General features: G+C 40.0%; 1 long non-coding RNA gene across 1 annotated transcript; it reads left to right on the top strand.

Moving 5' to 3' along the window:
- Positions 1-544: 544 nt before the first annotated feature.
- On the top strand, positions 545-4,137 carry LOC146767934 (uncharacterized). The gene is made up of 3 exons (XR_014953823.1): positions 545-664; positions 1,895-1,944; positions 4,018-4,137. It is a non-coding gene; the product is annotated as an uncharacterized LOC146767934 (long non-coding RNA).
- Positions 4,138-6,674: the final 2,537 nt, after the last annotated feature.

Here is a 6,674-nt window from a genome sequence, read left to right on the forward strand (position 1 = left end):
ACCTGTGCTGTCTAACCCTTGGCTGTATGGATATCTTAAAAGCAAATCTACAAATATTATTGAAGGCTGGGGAGAGAGAATAATGATGGCACACCATTAAGACAAATTACTTCTTACAGTGGGAGCCTGCAAATACTGTGTACTTTAGTACAGCCAAAATTGAAGTGGTTCTTGTAGGGAGAACACGAGTAGACTTCACTTCCAGAAAGGGGATGCTGCTTTGAGTAACAGCAACCCCAGAAGAGACTTGACCATAGCCTACATAGCTACACCAGGAACAGAAATCTGATCCTGGAGGGCTCCTTACCCTACAGGATCCAACAGTTTGAGCTGCAGCTACAAAGTTCCATTTTGAGCTAAGATCCACTCTTTTTAACACCAGGAGTTCCTAGACATCTAGCTGCTTCCTAAGATTTCTTGCAGACTCTTTGTTGCCATAGAAGCATATAAAGCTCTTTTATACAGGAGGTCATTCCATAAAAACAATTTTCACTTTATTCAGTAAATGGACTTTTAAAATTTTACATATGCCTACTTTTTTTGTGCTCTTTTACAGACCTTCCAGAATTAGCGCATGAACACCTCAGCAGACCAAACTGGCCCATCGACCCCTCCTGCACACAAACACATTTCCATGGGTCTCTGAAATGGGCACAGTATTTCTGTGAGTGTTCCACTGGATTTTTACAAAGGATTCCTCCACCTCCTTGGTATTTTCTCATGTTAGCTGCATAGCCATACTGCTGCATAGGATGTTAAGCTGTGTGCTCAGGCTGATCATCCTCATCCTTTTCAGTGTCCTGCTGTCCAGCTTTTATGTATCACTGTGTTCTTTCTTCCTACAGACACAATCTGGCTCCTACGTTATGAACTTTCTGGATTGCTCTGTATAAATGAGCTGCCTCCTTCACTACTTCACGCTTCCTTCTTTTTAGGCTCAGCCAGAACATTATCATTGATGATTTTAATAATTTATTTCAGATAACTTTAAATGCAGTTAGCTTGCAAACTGATAGTAAGCAGAGATCCTTATTGCCCAGCCTAATTCCTCACCATCTACAAAGGCTCTCTGACTTTGAAGGGAGATGGATTCAGATTTGACCAAGCAAATTATGTTAGGATTAGGATGGTAATTTTGTACTTTAGCTTGTTTTTCCTGCTTGGACTGCTAGACAGCACTTCTGTCTCAGTTATTTCTGTAGCAGCAATAAGGGACAAAGCTAGGATTCAATTGAATCAAAGAATGAAAGGCAGAAGAAATGTTCTTCAGTGGTGCAGGATTGTTTCTTTCTGCAGAAGCACACAAAGTGCCTGTTTGTTGTGTGTGCAATTGCCAAGCTGAGAAGTTACAGGCAATATTGATTTGGGCTCCCAGCTCTTTGGATGCAGGCACTGGGTGGAAGCCAAGAAGGCTGAAGTCTAAATGCGAAGTTGTTTGGGCTCAATGAGCCATTCTTTGAGAGAGAGGACCCTTCTTTTCAGTGTTTGCACCTGTCTGTGCTGTGTGTGTGTGCATAAGGAGTTAACAGGAGGCAGCATTGTCCGGACACCACAGCAGGGAAACCAAGGGAAGGATACTCCCCACCAGTTCATGGTTCCAAACTCTCTTGCTGGGTTTGCAGACAGTCTGTGTGAACTCTTTCCTAGCCTACATTTAGGTGCTCTCAAATGGAGATAACATGATGCATAACATGTTAAGGGTGGTTGGAGTGGTCTAAATGAAAGCCAAAAATAAACAAGTACTAAGTTTCATAATGAAATTTCACAAATCTTTTTCATGAGTTTTGAGGGATATTAGTTTCTCATATAGTTTCATGGCTGTGTAAACCACAAACATTCTTTCACCAGCCATGAGAAAAGTTAATCCAATTTGATATAGTTTTTATTTTTTCAGGTAAGCCTTTCAAGATTGCACAATAATTGTTTGACAGTGACTTCACACAGGTAAGAAGAAATATAACTTTACCAGCCTTTCTGGGTAGAGTGTTTGGACTAGGTGTGAAAGGTGAAGTCTCCTTAATGAAAGTTTTCTGCCATTTGAAATGTTTCTCGCATGTTCTCTTTCTGATGTGGGGAGCTTGCTGACAGAGAAGGCATTTCTCAATCACAAAACTGGTTGGAAAGTGTGACTTTGAATTATCTTTTCTGATTTTATGAAAAATACCATTTCTATAACAACATTTACATGGCTTATGACTCTATCTGGTTTTTATGGCCTGTAAATGTGGAAAACGTGTGCCAAAGGGCAAAAGCATTCCCAGAGATCAATAGAATACAAACAGCCCTGCACAGCCAGACTGCAAGAAAAATGTGATGGTTGACAAATTCTTTGCTCCCCACAGTACTCTGGGTTCTTGGCTAACCTCAAGCATACATCAGTTAAAGTCTGTGTGGATGGTAGGATTTTGCTCACATCGGCATGGTCTGACCTCTCAATTTCTGCTGCATATCTGTGTCACCTCCTGATTGCTCTCTCTGTAAAATAATCCTCCTTAAATTATTTAGATACATATTCTGTCTTCCCCTTGGCTGCTGTTCTAATTCTGGTGAGTGAAATGACCTCAATTAGAAATTCTTGCTAAAACATACAACATCACTGAGAGGGTTGCAGTTTGTCTTGTCCCTTCCTGCTTTTCTTAAAGGCCCATTCTGTATGTGTTTGCTTGTCTGCAACTCATTAACTCCTGTCATTACTTTCCCTTAAAACAAAACTAACTAGAAGATAATTATTCAGTTTGCAAAAAGGAATTAAAAATGCCATAATTAAGGTTACAGTTTTCTTTTTTATATCCTTGAGGGGATACTATGTTCCCTAATTATATAATCATACAAAACCAAGCGGCATACACACATATGTGTGTGTTTTATATCAGCGGGGGGTTTTTTATTATTTCATTAGAAATGCTTCCAATTTGTGGCAGCAAAAGCAAGACTGGTGTGATGGCTGTTAATTTGTAACTCAGAGCCTTTTATTGTTGCTCATGTTACTGTACTAATTAAGACATACAGTATTGAATGTCTCTTAACAACTCTGTTTTAATATCACTTCCAAATATGCTTTGCACATTATTCTTATATCAAAATCAGTAGTACCATGGCTCCAAAAGTAGCTGTTTTTTGACAGAGAAAGTACTTCAATTTATCAATTATTGCAAAAAAAATATGTTTCACCCCAGCATCCTCTTACTTAAGATTTTTTTTTTTTTGTAGAAATAATCTGGAACTTGATCTGAAATTAATTCTATAGCCCACCAAATTTTTTATCACATTTTTACTTTTTAATTCACCATCATTCTTCATCATTCTTTATTATCAATGAGAAAATCAGAACTGATAACACTGAACTATGACCTCTGAATGAGCCAGGGGTATCCTTCAGGTCATGCTTTCCAAGGCCACCCCTGGCTGTCACATCTGTGTGATCTGAAGTTTACTGAAAATATGTTTCAATTTTTTACCTCATCTTTCCAAAAGAAAGGTACTTTGTAGAGAAAACCCACATCTGTCTGATATCATTTGCCTTTCAAGAAACTCTCCTGTCTCATGATTAATAAATAATTCTCTCAGAATGTACAGTTTATGGCCCAACTGTTTGATCCCTAATCTCCAATATTAACTGTGGATTAACTCATACTTGTCTGGTACTTTATGTCTGTATCCTACAGGAGAAGCTCTTTTGCAGTCTCTCATTAATCTCAATACTCTCTGGTTTGGACTCAGTATCCACAGGTATCCTCCACAGGTTTGTTTTTAGCTAATTCAGGGACTAGGAAAACATCCAGTTGGCTTTTTATTTCTCCCAAGAGCTCTATTTATTGACCTATTATTTTTCTGCAGTTTTCATTCCTTCACTATGCTGATGACATTTCCTTTCTTTAATGATGACATTTCCTTTCTATAAATATTTATACACTTTCTTATTGGTTGCATTTCCCCCTCTTTTTCTCATAACGCTCTAATGTTACTCATGTTTCTTCCTATAAACTCTGAAGATTGCTGTGCTGTTATGTTTTTCAGTACCCACAGTTAGACCATCGTTTTTTTACTGGAATCCTGGAAGTATGGCCAAATTCCACCATGATAGCATTTGTTGGATTTGGCAGATGAAAACCAAACAAGCCACATCCGGTAATGGATTCATATGTAGATAGATTGCAAAATCAATCTTATACTTACTTCAAATATTTACTGACGTCAAAAGACACCTTTCTTCCTCCTGTCTTTCCCTCCTCCTTTTCCCCCTACATTTTTTCCTACCATATGCTGCATCCTGGATGGTGTCATGAGGCAACAGAATTCACAGAATTCACAGAATCACAAGGTTGGAAGAGACCTTAAAGATCATCGAGTTCAACCCATCCCTAACATTTCAACTAAACCATGTAACTGAGTGCCACATCCAATCTTTTTTTAAGCACATCCAGGGATGGTGATTCTATCACCTCCCCGGGCAGACCATTCCAGAACTTTATCATCATTTCTGTAAAAACTTCTTCCCCATATCCAACTTGCATTTTTCTTGATGCTTGAGACTGTGTCCTCTGGTTCTGTTGCTGCCTGGAGAATGAGACCAACCCCCACCTGACTACAACCACCTTTCAGGAAGGAAACATCTGGCATCTGACACCAAACACCTCTGGCACTCCTGTTGAAGGCTGCTGGATGAGCAAAAAGGACTGCTGTCTTCCCCTTGAGCCACTGGTTAGGAGCAGGAAAAAGAGAGTGAACTGAGCACAGTGCAATTTTTTTTCTGCATCATCAGACATCTCAATCAAATTCTTACAAATGTATAATTTAATGGGAAATGATATTTGGTTAAAAAAAGTGGTTGAGGCAAAATCCAGGAAAATGAAAAGTATTTGAGGAAAAAGGAGAAGAGCTCCACTTCAAACTCGGTCAAATAAACATGACCTTGCTCTATTTCATAAAACAATATTTCTGTTTTTTCATAATTTTTAGCAGATCTACAGGAATGGTGCTGACAGAAGAGATTTATTGTGGCAAATTGTAGTCTGTAGTCAAAGTAAGGGTAGCCTTTTTCACTGACTACAATCTTAGAAAGACATCTGAGATTATATGAACCCAGCTGTGAGCAGCCTGTTGAATACAATAATCAGAGAGGTACCTGGTGGGTTTTTTAATCTGTGTGAATTTATTATGTAAATACTCCACATCTGGTGGCTGTGTACACCAGTATCCAGTATTTTGCTGTCCCTGCTGCTAGTTACTAGGTCTTGTAAATCTTCTCACTGGCAACAGCACTATCATTCAGTTTTGACCACATGTGTGAGAGCACAAGAGGCAAACTAAACCAGACTGCTTACACCTACTGCCACTTTTGGTTTATTTATCTTTTTATCACTTTGCTTAGCAATAGTGCTTTGAGACTCTGACTGTGGACTGAAACCCCACTGTGCTACATGCTGTGCAAGGACAAAACAAAAAGGAAGTCCTTGCCCTGAATGATTTACCTTTTCATGATAAAACCTACCCAGACAGCAGAATGAGATAAAGGAACAACAGTCATCATAGCAATAGTGATGCACCAGGCATATAGGCAGGAGATGTGGGTCTCTGCAACACTGTCCCTGCTGAAGGATAATGATTGCTTTAGCCAGGGAAATGGATGTATTAGACCAAAAGAGATGTGAGATGATGAGGAACACTGTAAGATCCTCACTGGCCAATTTAATCATATTATGTAAAATACATGATTCAGAAAGAAAAGACTGTTGAACTAGGTGGAGAGCCTTGGAGCCCCAAGGCATGAAGGAAGGACATAGAAGACTTCCCAGCTGACGGGACAGGAAAGAAATGCAGCAGCTGCCTGCACTGCGAGTGATGGACCAGCCAAGATAAAGGATAAGGAGGAAGGTGGAATCTTGCAGTCTGATTTAGAACAGTCATTAAGACTTGCCTGTAAATCCCTTGCCAAATCATGTCCCTAATGATATCTGAACAGCAAAAATATATCATTTCCATGTCCTCAATCCCTGTGTATAAAGCAGAGAAGGCTATTCACAGGCAGGTAGAATAAGTAGATGTGCAAAGAAAGCAGCATCCTTGTCTGAGAGCTGTGACTGTTCAGGAAAGAGGAAAAGGAGGGATTAGAAGCTGCTCACACCTTCTCAGCTGCACAATGCAGGAAGAAGGGAGCTGCAGGGAGAAGCCAAGAGCAGTGGCAGCAATTAAAAAACGAAGCATGGGGAGTCCAGGAATGATGCTGAGGTCGCCAAAAGCACATGGAAGAGGAAATGTGAGGAAAACAAGTGAAATTACAAAAAATACAATTGGCAAGAGAGCTGATGAAATCCAGCAAGACTAAGAACATCAGGACAAGGAGGGAGAGGAAAATAAATATCAAGATCATGCCAACACATGTGTGTGTGTAGACAGTAACCTCTTGTTCCTGTGCTGCATCCAACAATATTGCTTCCCTGTCTTCTCCAAAGAGGCTGGATGGAGCAGGTGGTGAACAAAGATGTTGGCCAGAAACCATGGGGCTGGTGTCCAGAGAAGGGATTGGTTCTGCTGTGATCGGTTTCTTCTGCACAAGACCCACCTCTGCCCCAAAGTGTGCACCTGAAACAGGCCATTTTCTAACCATCAGGACTTTTAAAACTCATCCTGTATTTTCTGCTCATGGCTTGTGACAGTGTCCGGTTTATGTTTAT

The sequence above is a fragment of the Lonchura striata genome, chromosome 3 (assembly GCF_050655825.1).
Source record: "Lonchura striata isolate lonStrDom1 chromosome 3, ASM5065582v1, whole genome shotgun sequence".
Classification (NCBI taxonomy): domain Eukaryota; kingdom Metazoa; phylum Chordata; class Aves; order Passeriformes; family Estrildidae; genus Lonchura; species Lonchura striata.